The following is a 20,185-nucleotide window of genomic DNA, read 5'->3' on the forward strand; positions in this document are numbered from 1 at the left end:
GTTCTAGGCTGAAACCGACTCAGATGAATGATTATCTATGCTACCAAGGCATACTGAAAGATGCTGCGAGATGTTAATTTAATTATATCAGTGTAAATATTACATTCAATTTTCTTTAAAAGGAACAGAAGAGAATTGAAAAATAAAGTATCTCTAGGTAAATAAAAGAATATAATAAGCTGACTGCTAAGAACTGAGAAGAGAACGGGTGTCATCAGTTTAGTAGATGTGGGGTCTACTCAGCTGAGCACTTAATGAGAATGAATGAGACGAAGTTTGTACAAATACCAATCACCCTTATACAAAGCATTTTCTACTTGTCATAGTTGAGATATAAATGAAGTTAAAATCACTAGTCAGACTGCACAGAAATAATATGTATTCAGACATATTTTTTTTTGTGTTAATGAATCTTATGCCAAATACATCCACTCATTAAGTCATACAGAGAAATAGCATATAAATTAAGACTAAATGAATGCAGAAGAAAATGCAGACAAATAGAATCCTAAAATGCTAAAGGTCAAATCTTTGATATGTCATTACACCTACCACCTGAGGTTATTTTGAAATGGCACCAAGCACCTCACTCAATTAAATAAAGACATTTTGAAAATATAAATATTTAATAAGGGAAATTTAAAATCCACACAGGAGATGTTCCTTTTTTATTAAATAAAATCGTGTCAGTATATGCATACAAAAGAAATGTCGATGGGAGATTTGAAGTAAAACAACCTAACTGATAATGTGAAAGAAAGTAATACAACTCTTAAAGATGCAAAAAGCTAGTCAGGGAACTTTAGCGCTGCCTGAATATCTAATCTGAAACTATTTAAAATTATTCAAACTAATTATAAATTTCTTCTTTTTGCTTAAGTAACCTATAAGCCTCTTCCGTGTGCTCACTTTGGAGAAGGTGACAGCAGAAATAAGATAGACTTAAACAGGGACAGTCAGCATTCCAAAGGAAATCATTCCAGGATTCAAATTAGTTCTTAAGAAGAAAGAGTGCTGCTAAACTGGTCAATTGATTACTCCATATACAATGAGAATGGTGTATAGTGCCTGTGGGGACAGAGCCAGGGGTGCAGTTTCCAGGCTCCCGGCCTCACATGGAAAGGTGCTGGCTCAGGTAGTAAATGGCCATCAACTGTGATTGGATGGCCATCAGCTGTGGCTAGTTGGCCGTCAGCTGTAGCCAGTGAGCCACTGGCCACTAATATAACTGCTGTGGCTACGCTAGCAGCAAATGGGGGCCAGCAAGGGCAGAGTGTGGATTGCGGATAGTGTGGCTCCTGCTTCCTGTGTCTCCAACCCAGCTGCCAACGAGACCATAGTGGTATGACTCCCCCATCTATGGCTCCGTGGGTGTTCCTTTTTGGCCTCCCCATATCCTGTGTTCCTATGTGGGGAGCGGGAGCTGAGACCCTACCTGACACCCCAGCGTGACAGTGCCCCATCTGTAGAGTATAAAAAAGAGTCTTTCTTTGTAGTTTTCACCTTATTATTTAGCTAACTCTTACTTCATTTCTTGCTTTTTTCTATCAACCCTGATGTCTAAAGACACCTGTCTCCTGCCCATTTTCCTATTCCTTTCTTTGTCCTTTCACACTTTCTGCATCCCTCCTATTCCAACTTACAACTTCCTTCAGTCCACGCTCTTTGTCTATTTGAAAGATTCAAGAAAGAAAGAAAAACTAAAAACAAACAAAAAACAAAAAAACTTTCAAAAGACAAGTCTGTTCTTACCTTTAAAACATTATTAACTTACATTTTATGAACTACCTTTTAAATTATATGAAGTGCACAAATTTAAAGTACTCAGCTTGACCAAACAAAAAGAACAAAATACAGACCAAACCCAGAAGGCACCCAGTGTTCCCTGCCCATTGATTCCTCTCCCCCAAGGTAATCACTAGTCCAACCTCTATTAAGATTATTGCTTCTTTTTGAACTTTTTGTCTGCCTTATTTCGCTTAACATAAGGTTTATGAGATATATCCTGTTGTTGCATGCCGTTTATTTTTTATTGCTATGAAGTATTCTGTTACATAAAATCCCACAATTTATTAAACCATTTCACAATTGCTGCTATTAATATTCTTGTACCTGTCTTTTGATGGAGCTAAGTTCCCATTTATTCCCAGCTTTATTGAGATATAATTGATGTAAGTACTCATTTCTGGAAAAGAATTTCTTCATAGGATTTATGTATGTTGAGATTCAGTAGATACTGCATACAGTTTCCCAAAGTGGTCATACCAACTTATACTCCCATCAGTAATGCACAGGAATTCCAGTGATTTTAACAAGCTCCCTTAAAAGGGATTGCCAGTCCTTTCAACTTTAGCCATTCTAATAGATGTGCAGTGATAGTTCATTCTCTTAATGTTGTCTTTTGATGAATGTACATTCTTAATTTTCATGAAGTCCAATTTATCATTGTTTCTTTAATGGCAGTGTTTTTGTGTCCTATTTTTAAAATCTTAGCCTACCCCATTCCTTTGTAATTTAATCTTACAGATATGGTCATTTAAAACTCACCGTAGGCTGTCTTAGTTTGGGAATTCTGCATTTAAAATATGATTCAGTATCCTCTAACCAATTAAATGTTAAGAATTAATAATTCAGCTTTTAAAACCTTATTATTAAGGTTAAGTTATCCCGACTTAATTCCATAATTGTTGATCACTTCCTACTTTTCTATCATTTAATCTTCTTTTTTGGGGGCAAATTTATAATCGATTTTGGTTTTACTCAGATGGACCTGTGACTGGGACTCTTGCCTCTGAAGGGTCAAAAAGCTAGTCATCATTCAAAATGCCTTGGAAATCTTTAAATTTCCATCAAGACTTTCTCAAGTAGAAATAGTAGCTTGTGTGAGCTTTTAAAAGATATATCAGATAATGTCCTGATAATGTCAGATAATGTTAATATCCTGCAATAGCATTTCAGTACACTCAGAATAAATCTGTAAAAATGATTAAAAAAACAAATTACATATTTTAACTCAGTAAACCTCACAACAACCTAGGAGAGAAGTCCTGTCAATATTACTGATGAAGAAATTGAAACAGAGAGGTAATTTAATTAACCCCACACACCTAGTAGAGCCAGAATCTGCACCCACAGTCTTTCTGCCTGGGCTGCAACACTCATCTCCACTTGCCCTTGAGCTACAAAGCCCTGTATCTTCTGTATGTCTTCACTTTTTAGCCAGACATTCAGTTTCTCAAGTACATCAAGCTTTTTCCTGCCTGAGGCATTTGTTTGGAATGCCTTTCCCACCTGTACCTGACAAACGCCTACTCAGATCCAAGAGGTCTCAGCATAAATACTGCTTTCTCAGGTAAACCTTTTATGACTCTTCAATCTAAAATTTTATGTTCCCTCCTGGTTATTGTGTCACATTAATCCTGATATTTTCCTTCTTAGTAATTGTAATAATTTGTAGTTTTTCACTTTCATCTTGTGATTTTAGTTCCCAATTTCAACATGTTAATATTCCATTTACATAGGGTAATTTTATTTTATGGAAAGAAATTGTTCTTTAAGAACTTCAAAAAATCAAAATGTTTATAATGCTAAAGGAATTTTCTTACAGGAATAAAGGTGAAGTAGAGGCGACACAGTCCCAGCATGTATAACCATTGAAGCACATTTTTGTTTTAGTGCTGTTTTCCCTCAGAGTTCTGTCCCTAAATTGACAACACAGCCATATTGTTTAGCTTTTTTCCACAGGGTCATAGTACATTCAACTTCTTTTCAAAGTTATCGATCTTCAGATGCATTTCCAGCGTGATATAGCAGCATTCAATTTATGGGCGCTTAAAGGACATTGTATGGGGAACATTTTAAGTTATACTAAGAATAAATGATAAAAGAACAACAGAAGAGCCATTAAACCACTCTCAGAATTCCCAAAGCATGCACCTATAGTGTGGCTCACACAATATTGACATAGGATGGTCACAATCTCTGATTATCATGAAGGAAATGAGGGAATATTATAAAGTTTCAATTCACTCTTCCAGTTTAAAATTATGTAATTCTTAATGAACTTAATTTTTCTAGTTTAGCATAAAAAGACTTTAAAAATATTTTTACCTACCCTGTTTCCCTGAAAATAAGACCTAGCCAGACCATGAGCTCTAATACATCTGTTGGAGCAAAAATTAATATAAGACCCGGTATATTATATTTCATATATTATATTATATTATATTATATTATATTATATTATATTATATTATATTATATTATATTATTATTATAATCATATTAAAGACCCGATCTTATAGTAAAATAAGACCGGGGCTTATATTAAGTTTCACTCCAAAAGATGCATTAGAGCTGATGGTCCGACTAGGTCTTATTTTCGGGGAAACACGGTAGTACTTTCATATTATCATAATTCAACTCCACATCCAATGAGACTGCACAGTACCTCCTGTGCTGCTGACCACACTGAGTCCAGTAGAGGCCAAGGTGGAAAACGCCCTTCAGTGGGCCTTATACCAGTAAGTAGCATGGAATGGATTTCCTTTCTGCAGTGGCTCTTTCTCCACGTCAGTGTCTCCTGGTCGATTCCCTCACGTCCGTGGTCCTGATTACTATCTTGGTCCCCGACTCTCTGTACCGCCTCAGCTTAAAATATCTTGGAATTTTCAGGGTTATGACCCACTTTTAGGTTTGGCTTGCAGATATTTATGCTCTCCTCAGCTTGTCTGCTTACCTGCTTATTGAATTCTCTCTCTCAATTGTCATGTCACACATGAATTCAGCTTATTCTTGCAACTAGTACTTTTTCATTTATGTCAAGTTGTGATGCTACCTTTCCTGGCTTCCTCTCTTGTCTCCATGATCAGCTATTACTTAAGTCTTTGTATATAATCATTTTACTCATCATCCCACATTATGCACTTACTCTTCTGCTCAGTGCTATTGGTTGAGCAATTACTGTAAATAAATGAAGCCTATTTCAAAATAGTGCTACTTTAAAAAATTGAATACATATTTTTGGATTAAAAATTTGGAGGTAAAGTACCACAGTATAGACCAATACTTTTTGTTTTTGTTTTTTTAATTTTTTTTAAATTGGGGAATATTGGGGAACAGTGTGTTTCCCCAGGGCCCATCAGCTCCAAGACATTATCCTTCAATCTAGTTGTGGAGGGTGCAGCTCAGCTCCAAGTCTAGTCGCTGTTTTTCAATCTTAGTTGCAGGGGGCACAGCCCACCATCCCATGTGGGAATTGAACCAGCAACGTTGTTGTTGAGAGCTTGTGCTCTAACCAACTGAGCCATCCAGCCGTCCCCCAATAGTTCTTAACCAGGAGTAATTTTGTCCATCAGGGGACATATTGCAACAATGGCTGGAGACATTTTTGGTCAGAAATGGAGGAGGGGGGATGCTACTAGCATTTGGTGGGTAGAGGCCAGAGAGGCGAAGCATCCTACCTACATTGCAGAAGACAGAACCCCCCCAAACAAAGAATTATCATCTAATATGTCAAAAATGCCAAACCTGGTATAGATGAAAAGATGTTGGGTTTGGATTTTGAAGTAGATTCAAATTTTTCTACTTTAGTGTAAAAAGTAAGTTTCATTATTCACTCTGTATGACCTTGGGAAAATACCCATTTGAGTATTGATTTCCTAAACCCTAAAACAATGAGAAAAATATTATGGAATTAATAGGAGAACAAAATGAGGTGATCTATCTATGTGAAAATATCTATCACAATACCTGACAAAGAACAGGCATTCATACATGTATACTTTTTTAAAGAAATAATTAACTTTGTATAAAATCTTATACAATACTCAGACATTTTACAAATACTTTGATGGAAAACAACTGCCTGTTTCTGCAGGTTTTTCATGAATTGGGAGAGGTAAACGAGTTTTCCTAACCTTTATCACTTACTGATAACATTGTTAAATCATTCTGAAAAAAAAAGAGAGGCAGGTTTGGCTTGTTTTTACTGAATTAAAATAAATAAAGACAAAGCAAGTATGAAAGGCAGAAGTATGTGCCACCTTGTCCTACGTGCACATTTTCTGAGAGGACAGTGGCTGGTTTTACTTCCTGGTTTACTGCATCAATTAATTTGATCTGAGTTTCTGACCTATCGGATTTGCCTTCTCTCTGATGAACTTTTTACCATTTCTTCAAGTTAGGCGTACTGATGAAAATTCCCTGAGTTTTTGTTTGTTAGAGAAAGTGTTTATTTCTCCTTCACTTCTGAAGGATAATTCCATTGGGTATAGAGTTCTAGTTTGATGTCCCAAGTTGTAGCCTGACATTCAAGGAGCTTTAAACTTTGGTTCTATTTTTCTTTTCAGACTTCTTTCCACCTGCCCTATGAAATTTTTTTATTGTAGACAAACGTAAATATAAACCGTTCTTTGAAGATACCCTCACACTTTTCACATTGGATTTTGCTCCCACTGTTGCCTCCACCTGAAAGCTCTTCCCCTGTCCCTCCGAGCATCCTATCACTACACAACATCTAGATGAATTGCCACAATTCATGAGTTCCTGAATTATCATGAACTCATGCTTCACATCCTGCCCAAAGAGTCACTCCTTCCTCTGAGCTCCCGTACCCTTTCCATATCCCTGATATTATATTCATTGCTTTCTACTATCCTTTACAGCTGCAGTATACTTTTTTTGAATCTTCCCTACTAGAGTCTAATACTATTGAAGGAAGGGACCATGTTTTTCTCTTGTTTCCTTCTAGGATCTAACACAGTGGCTTCTCTATAGAAGGAATATAAAAAATATTTATTGACCATCATTGCTTAGATGTTCCATTTGAACAAGTGGGCTCTAGTATTACTAAAAGAATCACATCAATTTTATTTCTCTTTCTTTTCTCCTTATCTTAATGTGCAGTCCCATATGCACCACTGCTTTCCCTCACTCCCATTCCATTCCATTCCATTCCACTTTTGGAGAACATTTTAAAAATAAACACTTTGTATTGAGATCATTGCAGATTCTTATGCAATTGCAGGAAATAATACAGAAAGATCCCTGGTGTCCTTTATCCACTTTGCCCCATGGTAATTTCTTGTAAAATTACAGTGTAACAGCACTACCAAGAAACTGACATTGATACAGTTAAGATACAAAATGGTTACATCACCGCAAGGATCCCTCATGTTTCCTGACTTTCCTATCATCCCATCCCTTCCTTAAACCCTAATAACCACTAGTAACCTGTTTCCCATTTCTATAATGCCATTTTAAGAGTGGCATCATGTAAACTAAAAGGTTATTTTTGGGTCTTTTTTCACTCGGCATAATTCTCTGGGGATTCATTCAGGTTGTTGCATGTATCAATAGTCAGTGTTTTTTGAGAAAATGGTCCCTAACTTCTAAATTATAATTTTCATGTGTGTAGAGTTGTTCATAGTAGTCCTTTATCATTCTTATGTCTGCAAAGTCTATAGTGATATCCTCTGTTTCACTCTTGATACTGGTAATGTGTCTTCTCTCCGCTCTTATGTGCTTCTTTTTGTTCTTATCTTTATTATTATCTTCATTTGGCTTGCTTTGCATTTATTTTTCCTGTTCTATTTCTAGATTCTTAAGGTAGGAGCTTAGATTGTTGACCTGATACATTTTCAGTTTTCCTAATGTATGCATATAGTGTTATCAATTTTCCTCTCAGCATGGCTTTAGCTGTGTCCCATAAATTTTGGTATGTTGTATTTTTATTTTCATTAACTTCCATGTATTTTTTAAAAGTTTCTCTTGTGAATTCTTCTTTGACTCATGAATATTTAGAAATATGTTGTTTAGTTTCCAAGTGTTTGGAGATTTGCCTGTTATCTTTCAATTACTGATTTCTATTCTATTTCTATTGTAGTCAGTATGATTTCAGCTCTTTTAAATTGAGATTTGTTTTACAAATCTCAGAATATGATCTATCTTGTATATGTTCTATAACATTTAAAAAGAGTATATTCATTCCTTAGCTTGTGGCTATATATCACTCCAATCTTTTCACATAACTTTCAATTCTGTGTGTCTCTCTCAAATCTCCCTCTGCCTTTCTTATAAGCAGACGTGTGATTGTATTTAGGACCTACCTTGATAATCCAGAATAAGCTCCTCCTCTCAAGTTTTTTAACTTAATTACATCTTTTGCCAAGTAAGGTAATACTCTAAGGTTCCAGTGATTTAATGTGAGTATCTTTTGGGGGGGCCATTTTTGGCCTGTCACAATCAATAAAATTAATAAACCTCTAGCCAGGCTAATCAAGAAAATAACAGCAGAGAAGACACAAATTACTAATATCAAAAATGAGAGGTCAATACTCCTGATTCCAGGGACATTAAAAGGATAATAAAGGAATGTTACGAACTTTTATACAAAATTTAATAATGTAGATGAAATGGACCAAATTCCTTGTAAGATACAAATTATCAAAATCACACAGGTGAAATAAATGATTTGAATAAGACTTTATCTATTAAGAAGTTGAATCAATAATCAATAACAGTCCAAAAGAGAAAGCACCAGTTCCCGATGGATTCATCAAACCTCTAAGGAAGAAATCATATCATTTCTCTACAATCTCTTTGAGAAAGCAGAAGCAGAGGAAACACTGCCTAACTCAACCTATAAGGTCAACATTACCCTAAGAACAAACCAGATAAAGACATTACAAGAAAGGAAAACTTACAGACTAATACCTATCATGAGACACAAAAATCTTCAACTAAATATTAGCACATCAAACCCAACAAAATAGATAAAGAATTACATACTATGACCAAGTGGAATTTGTTCCAGATATATAAGGATGATTCAACGTTCAAAATCAATTAATGTAATCCATCACAAAACAGTCTAACAGGGAAAAAATAATTCAATCATATCAATGAATGTGGAAGAAGCATTTGACAAAATTCAACACCAATTCATGATTAAAAAAAAAAAAAAAAAAAGCTCGCAGCAAACTAGGAATAGAAAAAAAATTCTGAAGTTGATATAGAACACCTACAAAAAGCCTGAAGCTAACATCATACTTAATGGTGAGAAAATAAATGCTTTCCTTCAAAGATCAGGTTGTCACCTCTCATCACTCCTATTCAACATAGTACTGTAAATCCTAGCTAATTCAATAAAACAAGAAAAGTAAATAAAAGGTATCCAGATTAGGAAGGAAGACATAGAACTGTCTTTGTTTACAGATGCCATGACCATCCATGTAGAAAAATCTCAAAGACTCAGCAAAAACAAAATAAAACAAAAACTCTTGGAACTAATAAATGCTTACAGCAAGGTTGCAGGATACAAGGTTAATATAAAGTCAATTGCTTTCCCGTGCAACAACTGCAATTTAAAATTAAAACACAGTACCACTGCCAAGTGAGGATACAGCAAGAAGGCCGTCTGTCTGCAATCCAGGAAGAGGGCTCTCACTAAGAAATGAATCTGCTAGACTTTGATCTTAGACTTCCTAGCCTCCAGAACTGTGAGATATAAATGTCTGTCGTGGCTTCCTGCTGTAAACCGCCTTATCTGTGGTATTTTGTTATGGTGGCCCGAGCTGACTGAAGCAAACACATATTTCAAATTGTTATTTCTTCTTGGTAATTGATAAAAACGAGTACACTAAAGATAGTAAGGATATAGAAAATTTGAACATTTTCAACCAATTTGACCTAATTAACATTTATAGAACACCGATTCAACAACTTCAGAATATACTTTCTTTTCAAGTGCACAAGGAACATTTACCAAGGTAGACTTATGCTAGGCAACAAGACAAGTCTCAATAAATTCCAAAGGACTAAAACCATACAGAGTACGTTTTCTGATCACTATGGAATTAAATTTAAAACAAATTAAAAAAATTTAAAAAAAGCAAAAAACAGAAAATCTCCAAACATTTGGTATTAAAGAACATGGTTGTAACCTGAAGGTCAGTAATAAATTACAAGGGAATTCAAAAAGTATTTTGAACTGAATGATAGTGAAATTATAAAATATGAAAATTTGGAGATGAAGCTAAAGCAACACTTAGAAGGACATTTATAGCTTTAAATGCTAATATTAGAAAATAAGAAGTTTTAAAATCAATGATCTAAGCTTCCATCTTAAGATGCTAGAAAAAGAAGGGAAAATTAAACTCACAGTAAGAAGGATAAAGGAAAAAAAACAGAGATCACAGTAGAAACAAATGAAAGAGCAGACAAACACAGAAAAATCAACAAAACCAAAAATAAAACAAACAAAACAAACCCCACAGTACTACTTACAATCACCCCCTCCAAAATGAAACATTTAGACATAATAAATCTAACAAAATATATACAGGACCCATCTGAAGAAAACTCTGATGAAAGAAATCAAAGAAGACTTAATAAATGGAGAGATATTCCATATGCATGGATAAAAAGACTCAATACTGTTAAGATGTCAATTCTTCCCAACTTGATCAATGGATTCAATGCAATAGCAATGAAAATCTCAGCAAATTATTTTGTAAATATTGATAAACTTATTCTAAAGTTTATGTGGAGAGACAAAAGATCCAGAATAGCCAACTCAATATTGAAGGAGAACAAGGTCAGAGGACTGACACCACCTAACTTCAAGACTTGATATAAAGCTATAAGCAATCAAGAAAGCATTATATTGGTGAAAGAAGACAAACAGATCAACGGAAGAGAACAGACCCACACAAATATGGTCAGCGGATCTTTGACAAAGGATCAAAGGCAATTCAATGAACAAGGGAAGCCCGTGTTCAACAAATCGTGTTGGAACAACTGAACGTCCATATGAGAAAAAAATCAATCTAGACGGAGAACTTATACTTTTCACAAAAAGTAACTAAAAATGGATCACAGGCCTACAGAGTAAAATGCAAAACTATATAACATCTAGAAGATAAAACAGGAGAAAACGGATGTGACCTTGGGTTTGTAATGAGTTTTTAGATACAACACCAAAAACATGATTCACAAAGAAAAAAACCTTATTATAATGAAACACTTATTTTTTTTTTCTGCTGTAAGACACACTGTTATGGGAATGAAAAGACAATTCACAGACTAAGAGAAAATCTTTGCAAAACACATATCTGATCAAGGACTAGTATGCAAAATAATTGTAAAATTCAACAACAACAAACCGCTCAATTAAAAAATGGACAAAAGATCTGAACAGATACCTCACCAAGGAAGAAATACAGATGGCACATAAACATATGAAAAGATGCTCAACATTGTGTGTCACCAGGGAATTGCAAATTAAAATAATGAGATACCACTACACACCTACTGGAATGGCTAGATCCAAAAAAAGTAACAATACCAAATTCTGGTGAGTATGTGGACCAACCGAAACTCTCATTTATTGGTGGGAATGCGAATGGGTACATCCATTTTGAAAGACAGGTTGGCAGTTTCTTACACAGCGAAACATCATCTTAACATATGATCCAGTGATTGTGCTCCCAAGTACTTACCCAATAGTGATGAAAACCTATGTCCACACAAAAACCTGCTCAAGAATGCTTACAGCAGCTTTATTCATAATTTTCCCAAACTGGAAGCAACCAAGATGTCTTTCAATAGGTGAATATATAAACAAACTGTGATACATCCATATAATGGAATATTATTTAGTGATAAAAACTAAGCTATCTAGCCATGAAAATACATGGAGGGAACTTGGATGCATGTTCCTTAGTGAAAGAAGCAAGTCTGAAAGACGCCCATTTGGAAGACTACATACTGTATGATTTCAACTATATGATATTGTGGAAAAGGCAAAACTATGGTAAAATGATTAGTAGTTGCCAACGGTTCAGGGGAAAGGGGAGAGGGATAAAAAGGTAAAGCGTATGGGGTTTTTTAAGTGCTGTAAAACTATTCTGTATGATACTGTAACGGTGGATTCGCAATGTTTTGACATTTTGCATTTTTCAAAACCCACAGAACTGTTCAACACAAAGAGTGAACCACAATGTAAACTATGGATTTTAGGTTATAATAATGTATCAATATGGTTTCATTAATTATAACAAATGTGCCATACCGATAAAAGATAAAAATAGGGGAAACTGTGTGTGGGGGCAGGAGGTATATGAAAACTCTGCTATCTGCTCAATTTTACTATAAATTTAAACTGTTGTAATAAATAAACTCAAGTAATTATGCCCCCACCCCCCATCGCCCCTACACAGAGTAGGGTGGAAGATTAGCTAACCATAGTTCAGCAGGAATCAAAAGTGACATGAGATACAAAAAAAACAAGCACAAGCACGGCCAGCAATGGTATCGTGTCCACGTCAGGGCTAAGAACACCGGAATTCACTTATGTGTCTTATAATTTATAAGTGATAAATTGAAGCACCTCCACAGAAGGGCTTATCATTATATTTATGTAGCTACCAGATAACAATCTGTTAGAAACAGTGTAGAAGAATCCAGGCACAACACTGTAGGTTGGATTAAATTACCTCTAGATGTAAGTGATCTCGTACTGCTGAGGCATGTCTAAATGCAAGATATCATAATTTGTCTTTCGAATTCTGCTGAGATGGTGTACCCCATCTCAGAACAACCACAAAGGAACAGTTTAATCTTCATAAGGGTCAGTTTTAGGCAAAAAGATTTTTGAGGAGCTCGGCACACACTCTCAGTAGCCAGTTTTGTAGCAAACGCATGAGAAGTTGCCTTGACTATTGAAAAGTATGCCCCATATCTGCATGAATAAATGATTATCCTAAAACTGTAAAAACGGCAAATAACCAACTGTTCTTACACAGGGTAAATATTTTCAATGAATGACCTTACGTGACCCTTAGGAAGAGTAAATCAAGTCCTATTAAACATATAGTTTTATTTCATGTTATGTACAGCTTATAAATGCAGATACTGACCTCAGACCTGAGGTCTAACTAAATTTGTTGCATTGGACCATTACAAATCCACAGGGCCTGATACATGGCTGTTGCTGAACAGCGAGCTGGTTAACTAAATTGCTGAGGGTAGGGTTCAGCGAGTCCATGCACACTGGAAGCATGTGCTTTGTCTTACGTGGAATTGGGTGGCTGTGTCAGCACATCTCAGGACCTGTTTCCCTTCCTCACATACCTGAATGAGGACTTTGTGTCGGGCATTTTGTGAGAGCTAGAAATGGAGTGGAGACTAAATACACATTTCAGTTATCAATGCTAAAGAGGAAGGGATATGATGTTTGAGCTGAGATTTAAAGAGAAGAGTAGGTATGATCAGAAAGGTGGAGGAAGCATTTCAGACACAGAGAAGAACATGTGCAAAGACCTTCCAATAAGAGGAAGGATGGCCGAGGAGCTAAATGAAGCCCAGTTACACTAGTGTTAATAATGTTCAGAGATCAGCAAAAAAGTGGTTGGGCCTAGATCAAACAGCGCCTTTTTGAACATGAGAAGGGTTTTGTCCTAAGGCAAATGAGAAGCTATTGAAAGATTTTAAAGAGAGGGTAACAAGATTTGCCTTTTAGAAAATTGCTCTGGCTGTGGGTGGGGGTGGGGGGTGTTCTGTGTATTTCCACTAGGACAAACAGCCTCTAACTGGTCAGACTCAACCTTGCTCCTTCTCTGAGTGGGATACCTCTGAAATTTCATGAAAACATGGAACTATACTGAGGCTCAAATCTAGGAAATAAAATAAAGATCTAGAACTTACCTTTTAGTTACTTGGGCCAGATATAGGTACTACTTATGAAGATGGGTTTTTTGTTTGTTTGTTTTTGTTTTGATACCAGGGATTCTGACTCACTAAGTTCTAAAGATATTCCAGTTTGGTCTTAAAGATGGGATTTCTCTTGGACCTAGTTTGTTTGGCATCACCTCTTTTAGAATCAAATTGTGCTTGTTGTCGTCACCTTCTCAACTTCACCTCAAGGCTCTACAATACGCTCTGTCCACAACTACTCCAAAGAAATGGCTGCTGAATAAAAACACACTTCAATCTTTATTTTATTTGACCTATCTGGAGCCAATTCTTTCTGGAAATGCTTTGTTTCCCTGCTTTCCAGGAAAATACACTCTGGCTTTCTGCTTCGTCAACAGTATTTTCTTGATGCTTCTCAATCTCCTTTGGGGGCTTCTTTTCCAATGCCCAACCTTTAATTATTGATGTCTTCGCCTCTCATTTTAGCCACTGTCCCTTGATTTTAACCCACTTCCATGGCTTCACTTTATCACCTACATAGCTAACGACTCCTCGCTCTGAAGTATTTCTCTCCAGCTCAGTTTTAAATCCTGAGCACCAGCTATACATAACCACCTAGCAGACATCCCTGCAAATATCTACAACTCAATATGTCTAAACTGAACACATGACCTCATTTTATTCCCTCTCCAAATCAGCCCTTTCTCATCCTTCCCTCTCACTGGGCACCGTCAGTATTCAAGCCCCAAACCTATGCATTACCCTTGCCATCTATTTCTTACCACACAATCTAATGAATCCTTTCAAATTAAACTTAAATCTCCCTTGCATCTTTTGTTTCTTTCCAGATCCATTATCATTAATTTAGAGCACCTGCTATTATTAATATTTTCTTAAGTGGATTACTGCAATAGTATTTTCACTTGTTCCTTGCCTCGAATGAGTTTTCTGAAGCATAGATGTGAATGTGTCCCTACCTGGATTACAGCTCTTCAATGACTCCTCAACTGCTCCTAGGATAAAGTCCAAATTCCTTAGACATCAGTTACAAAGGTCTTCATGCCTCTCTTTCTAGCTCATTTCTCAGTGCTCACCTATTTACCTCTCTACTCCAGCCAGGGATGAACAAGCAGGGTGAACACTGACCCTGTCCGCTTTTACTTTACTAGCTCTTACTCAGCCTTGACATCTCAGCTTTGATAGGAGCTTCTGCAAGAAATATGACCTGTTGTCCACGTTAGGTAATCTTCTCATGTGATCTCAAAGTGTTCTGACCTCTCAACTGAATAGTTGTCAAGCAATTGTTTTTTTTTTTTCTTTTTTCTTTTCATTTGATAGCTATTACCTAGAAAAGTATTTAATAAATATGTGTGGACTTGATTATTGTTTTTTTAGGCCTGCTTCACATGGTTCTCAACTTTTTCATTTTTTAAAATGTCTTGATGGCTGACTAGATTTTTTGTGATTGGTATGAGCCCTGTGGAATGTAAGCTGTGGATATCTCGTACTGGCCTGTCATTAACCATTGTGGCTTACAGGTTGATTGCTTTGTGGGCACTAAGAGTAATAAAAAGCCTAAGATTTCAAAAGGAAATGAAAAAAAAAAAAGAAAGCAAAAATAACTTCTATGAATTATTCTATTTTGGAGGGGGTTTTAAATGGACTCTCATTACTACAGCGTCATTGTGAATTTCAGCTGTTTTCCTGGAATACTAGAAACAAGTGCTACTGGAGGACCCCCTGGTGGTTGAGTGAACATCTGCTTGTGCTGAAATAACCCTTGAAAGGGGTCATTCATTCAATAAATATTTATTGAGCAACTATATAGAATATAGTGCCAAGGACATAGTAAATGCTTGGGAATACAACAGTAACCAAAGCATATAAAAATGTCTGATCTTATAGAGGTTTTGCTCATCATTTTATCTTAAGTACTTGGAAGAACTGCTAAATAAATATTTGTGCATTAATGAATTAATGTGTCGTAAGGCCTGCTCTAATCTGAACCCTGCCGTGTTTCCTTACCTCTTGATGACCTTCTATTCTAGACGTGGTATTGTATGGCAGCTCCACAGAGAAGGAAGAAGGAGGGCGGTGACACAATTCTCCTGGAGGTAACCTCTATCTCTCTCTAATTTTCCTTATTTCTCTAATTTTAAAATCATTTTACCATAACCTAGTGTAATCACCAATAAAAGTTAGCTTGTGAGATTTACAGTGAATAGAGGTATAAGAAATTATCTTTCATCATGATTTTGTTGATGACTTGGGGGTGGTAATTACAGGGAAATGTTATTCACACACACCAGGAGAATTCCTTCATGTTAGCAAATTTCACATGTGCTCTGTATCTGTACACCTTATTTAAAAGTAAGTCAATTTGTTATTTGTTATGTATTTTTAGCAGTTTCTCTGTACAATGTGTGAAATTTGAAGGCTTGAATTAAATCAGCCAGCTTCTAGCAGACTGCTTTATCTACATGTTTTAGGGATTATAAAGATAAAAGTAAGGTTACTGTTTCTTTGAGAGCTAACTACTCAGTAAAGCATTCATTTAGGTTTCTTCAAAAGGGAATACTTGGTTTATCAGCAGTCTGATAACACTATGCCTTGTATCACATTTATAGGCATCAGAATTCTTAAAAAAAATGTAGCTAATAATCAGGATGAATGTCATTTACTTTGTTTTGGTCTCTAGGGCATCCTGTTTACTTTGCTTTAAAATTTATGTGAGTCATTTTGGTTATATGCCTTTTTTAATTAGCTCGAAGGAAACAATCGCTGGGGAGAAAGCGGAAATCAATCCTGATCCGATATTGATAGCTACTGTGCTGTAAACTGTGTGTCCTTTCTAATTAAATGTAAACATGTTCAGTACTAAAGTCCAGCATCAATGACAACAGTCACTAGGAAAGATTGCCTAAGTACTGCTCAACTGATTTGCTGGCCTTTATTTCTTTCCTAGTTGTGCTTGTGCAATCATTGCTGGAGTGAATGCTGGTTGTAACTGGCTTTTTTTAGGTCATCTTCTGAGGAAAGATTTGACAAGAATGTAAAGTGCTCTGTAATACCTCAAGTTACTTATTAACTATGTCCTTCTGATAGCTAATCAATGTCATTGCACAGAGTCAAATTTGTTGCACTAAACTGCCCCCCTGCCCAAAGCCAAGTCTTGGTAAATATTTAATGGCAGTAAAGGTGTTTTGCTAGTTATCAAACTGATATGTTAAAGGACTCTTAAAAGCAACTTTATCTTTCTTTCCCTTCCATAAATAATTTGCTCAACAATAGTGTAGGTATAAAAGCATTTGGATTTCATTTTATTGAGTATCTTGTTCAGAAAAAGTCCAAATAAGAATATTTTAAAACAGCTCATTTTGATCAGCACTAAGTCACTTAAACATAAGAAGGAAAAACAAACTACCACCAAACTTCTCCCCTTGGTGAAATGCCAACTTGAAGCATAAAACAACCTAGCCCTTTTCACTTTACTAAACCCTACACCAGACTTGTTTAAAACTCGTTGTACAGCTGCTGTCATAAGGAAATGTTATAAAGTTTCTGTTGCTATGGTTGCCAAATGCTCTGAAAAAAATCAGGAGACATTTGGATTTTTGTTTTTTATTCAACAGTAAAGGTTGGGTTTTACATCTTTATCTTTATAATTATCTAAGTGAGTTTTAGGCTCCCTTGTTTTACTTAATCTAACTCCTAGCTAGGCACAAAAAATGATAGCTTTGATTTTTAAATAAGGAAGAAATCTCTTCAGACTTAAATTTTATAAGAATACTTGATAATTGCTTAGGATCTTTCTAGAAGTGAAGCTGATTTCTTTAAATTTATATTATTTCATGCTTACGGATTTTAAAGGATGTTAACACTCTTTTTTTTTATTCTGGCATATACTTCTGTCTAAAAATTTAATACTAAATGGAATACTAAATTCTGACTGACTTATGAAGAATGAATTTTAATAGCCTAACTGTAGGAAGTCATAAATTATTTCCTAAGTATCAAATAAGAGTTGGTGACTCAAAGCATTGTACTGTATTAATGATTCTTCAAGATACATCCTACATCAAAAGAGTTGACAATAAAGAAAAAAGTGAGAGTAAAAAAGTTAAAGTTAAGTTTTCAGAATGGAAAAATATTACAAATGTGCCTGATTTGAGGTGAAAATGCTGGATTTTGCAATATTGGGATGGTCTGTTTATTTCACTTTGTGGTGATCTGAAAGGAATGTTAATGTATTTTTTTTTTTTTTTTTTTTGTCTGACATGGAAGAAAAATAGCCTCCTGCTCTCAGTGAAGTATGAAGTCAATTTTGAAGGTATTACTGATGGTGCAAATGCTAGAAGGGCAAAGTTTCTGAGTTTTCCCTAAAATCCTAAGAACTAATAACATAGAGTTGTATTACTTTCAGAGAGCAAGGCACCATGCTCCAGCGTTAAAAGGAGATTCATGTTATACATTGCTGACCTCAGTATGGCAAAGTTTGGACAGGTGGCATAGAATATGTATGTTTCTAAATTAGTGTTTCTGTTTTTGTCTCTTGAAGACACGTCTGTATTGATTTTGATCTCTGAAGTCTTATGTGATACAATGATATCTCCTTACTCCTCAAATACTGGCCAGGGTCCCAGGTTCAATCAGAACTAGGGGCAAGCTGGCAGGTACATGTCTGGGGCCTCAATTTAAAATGGTCACAAAAACCTCACTGGAATAAATTAAAAAACATGGTGCTAGTTAACTCATGTTACACAGGTAACCAATTATGCATGTGAATAGAAAAAAATATACATTGGGTATACTGCTGCTGAAAGAGATAGGTGCTTCAACTGGAAATTTAAAACATTTTGTGTTTCTGGCACTGATACACAATCACATTTTATAATGTACAATGACAAATTGGATCAACCACACTTTACCAGCCAGTTAACTTCTGAAACCAAGTCAGATGTGGTGTGATGCCACAGGTGATTTAGCTCTAAACCATTTAATATGTTTCTTCAGAAACTGTCTGGTTTGGAAAATTGCAAAAGATAAGCAGAATAAGCTATGGGAGTACATGATAGGGGTGCCTAACCAAGATTGTGGGATGGGGGTTAAGGGGAGCCTTCTTGGAACACATGATGTCTGAGCTGAGTCTTGCAAAAGAAGTAGAAGTTGCTCAATAAAACAAGGATAAATAAAGGGTATTCTAGCTAAAGAAGGTCGTGTATATCAGCACGGTGATATGAGAACAATTTTGCAGAAAATATTTCACTCATTATGGGCTTGCAAATATGGCTAGTCCTAAACAGAAACCTTCAGATTTTTGTAAAGTGGTGGTGGTGGTGGTGGGAGGAGAGTATTTTAAGAGGGAAAAAGAGTGTTCTCCAACTTCCCAGTTATCTCTGAAACCAAGAGAGAGAATGACTAGTGCTCTGATTGCTGGAAGCCCAATGTGTGCAAACTCTTGGGTCTAGTTGAGCACATGCTCATTTTCAATGTTATCACTCATTCACTCAACAAATATTTACAGACCACCTACTTTGTGCTAGGCACTAGGGATCGAGCAATGAATGAAATGGACCAAGATCCCTACTCTTGTGGCGCTTTAAGAATGAAAAGTATTCAGCATTAGCAAAGACCTACCAGGCAAGTAAGGTCCCTTTCTGGAGAACTTACCTACAGCCCTAGTCCAAGAGGCTCTAATCTCTCACTTATTTTCTACTCTACCTTCTACATCAAGACTCCCAGATACCAATTCTTTGGTTGTTATGCTTTATTTCAAATTTTATATTTTCATGATGAGCCCTCTCTTTATATGTATCTCTGAAATAAATTTTCTGTCAACAAAGTATATATTGCTGTAATGTATCATTTTTAACAGTAAAGTTATATCTGAATATTACGCAAATACCAAAAATCTATTAGTTACAATTTCTGAGAACTATTCAATTGTAAACACTATTCCTTGAAGGTAGCTTATAATGTGAGTTTTCATATATCTGCGTATTTTCCAAAAGATTTGACATACTTTTGAGAAAAAACATTAGGATGAACTGAAATATTCTGATACTATACAAAGGTCTTAAATCATAAATATGAAATTTTGTAATACTTCAATATTTCCAGCTATATTCTGGTAATCACTGACCATAAGAGATTTACTTTTGGGAGTGACAAATACAACTACTACATCTCCTTGAAGCAAGTAAATTATCAAAATAAAGCAACCAATCTAACAAACAGCTAAATGATATACCAAAGATGGAAGTTTTCTTTTTTTTGTCCTTAGAGTCTAATGTTTAGCTAGTTTTGAATTTAGTGGATTAGGGCAAGATAACACTGCTGCAGAGCTTTCTGTAACAAAGAATGTTAGGCTCCTTCCAATAAGCAAGACTATATTTCCTTTACCTGAAAAACGCATAACTATAACCTGCATGTTTTTCATTTAATAAGTTCCTATTACAGATATGTAGAGACCTTATCCGTGACACAAGTA

At 35.6% G+C, this 20,185-nt stretch overlaps 1 protein-coding gene across 13 annotated transcripts in view; it reads right to left on the minus strand.

Annotated features, from left to right (window-relative positions):
• Positions 1 to 20,185, minus strand: part of MIPOL1 (mirror-image polydactyly 1) — a 253,677-nt gene that overhangs the window by 39,160 nt on the left and 194,332 nt on the right. The window lies entirely within an intron of this gene.

Source organism: Rhinolophus sinicus, chromosome 3 (genome assembly GCF_057876585.1).
Source record: "Rhinolophus sinicus isolate RSI-liver-muscle chromosome 3, RSI-T2T, whole genome shotgun sequence".
Taxonomy (NCBI): Eukaryota; Metazoa; Chordata; class Mammalia; order Chiroptera; family Rhinolophidae; genus Rhinolophus; species Rhinolophus sinicus.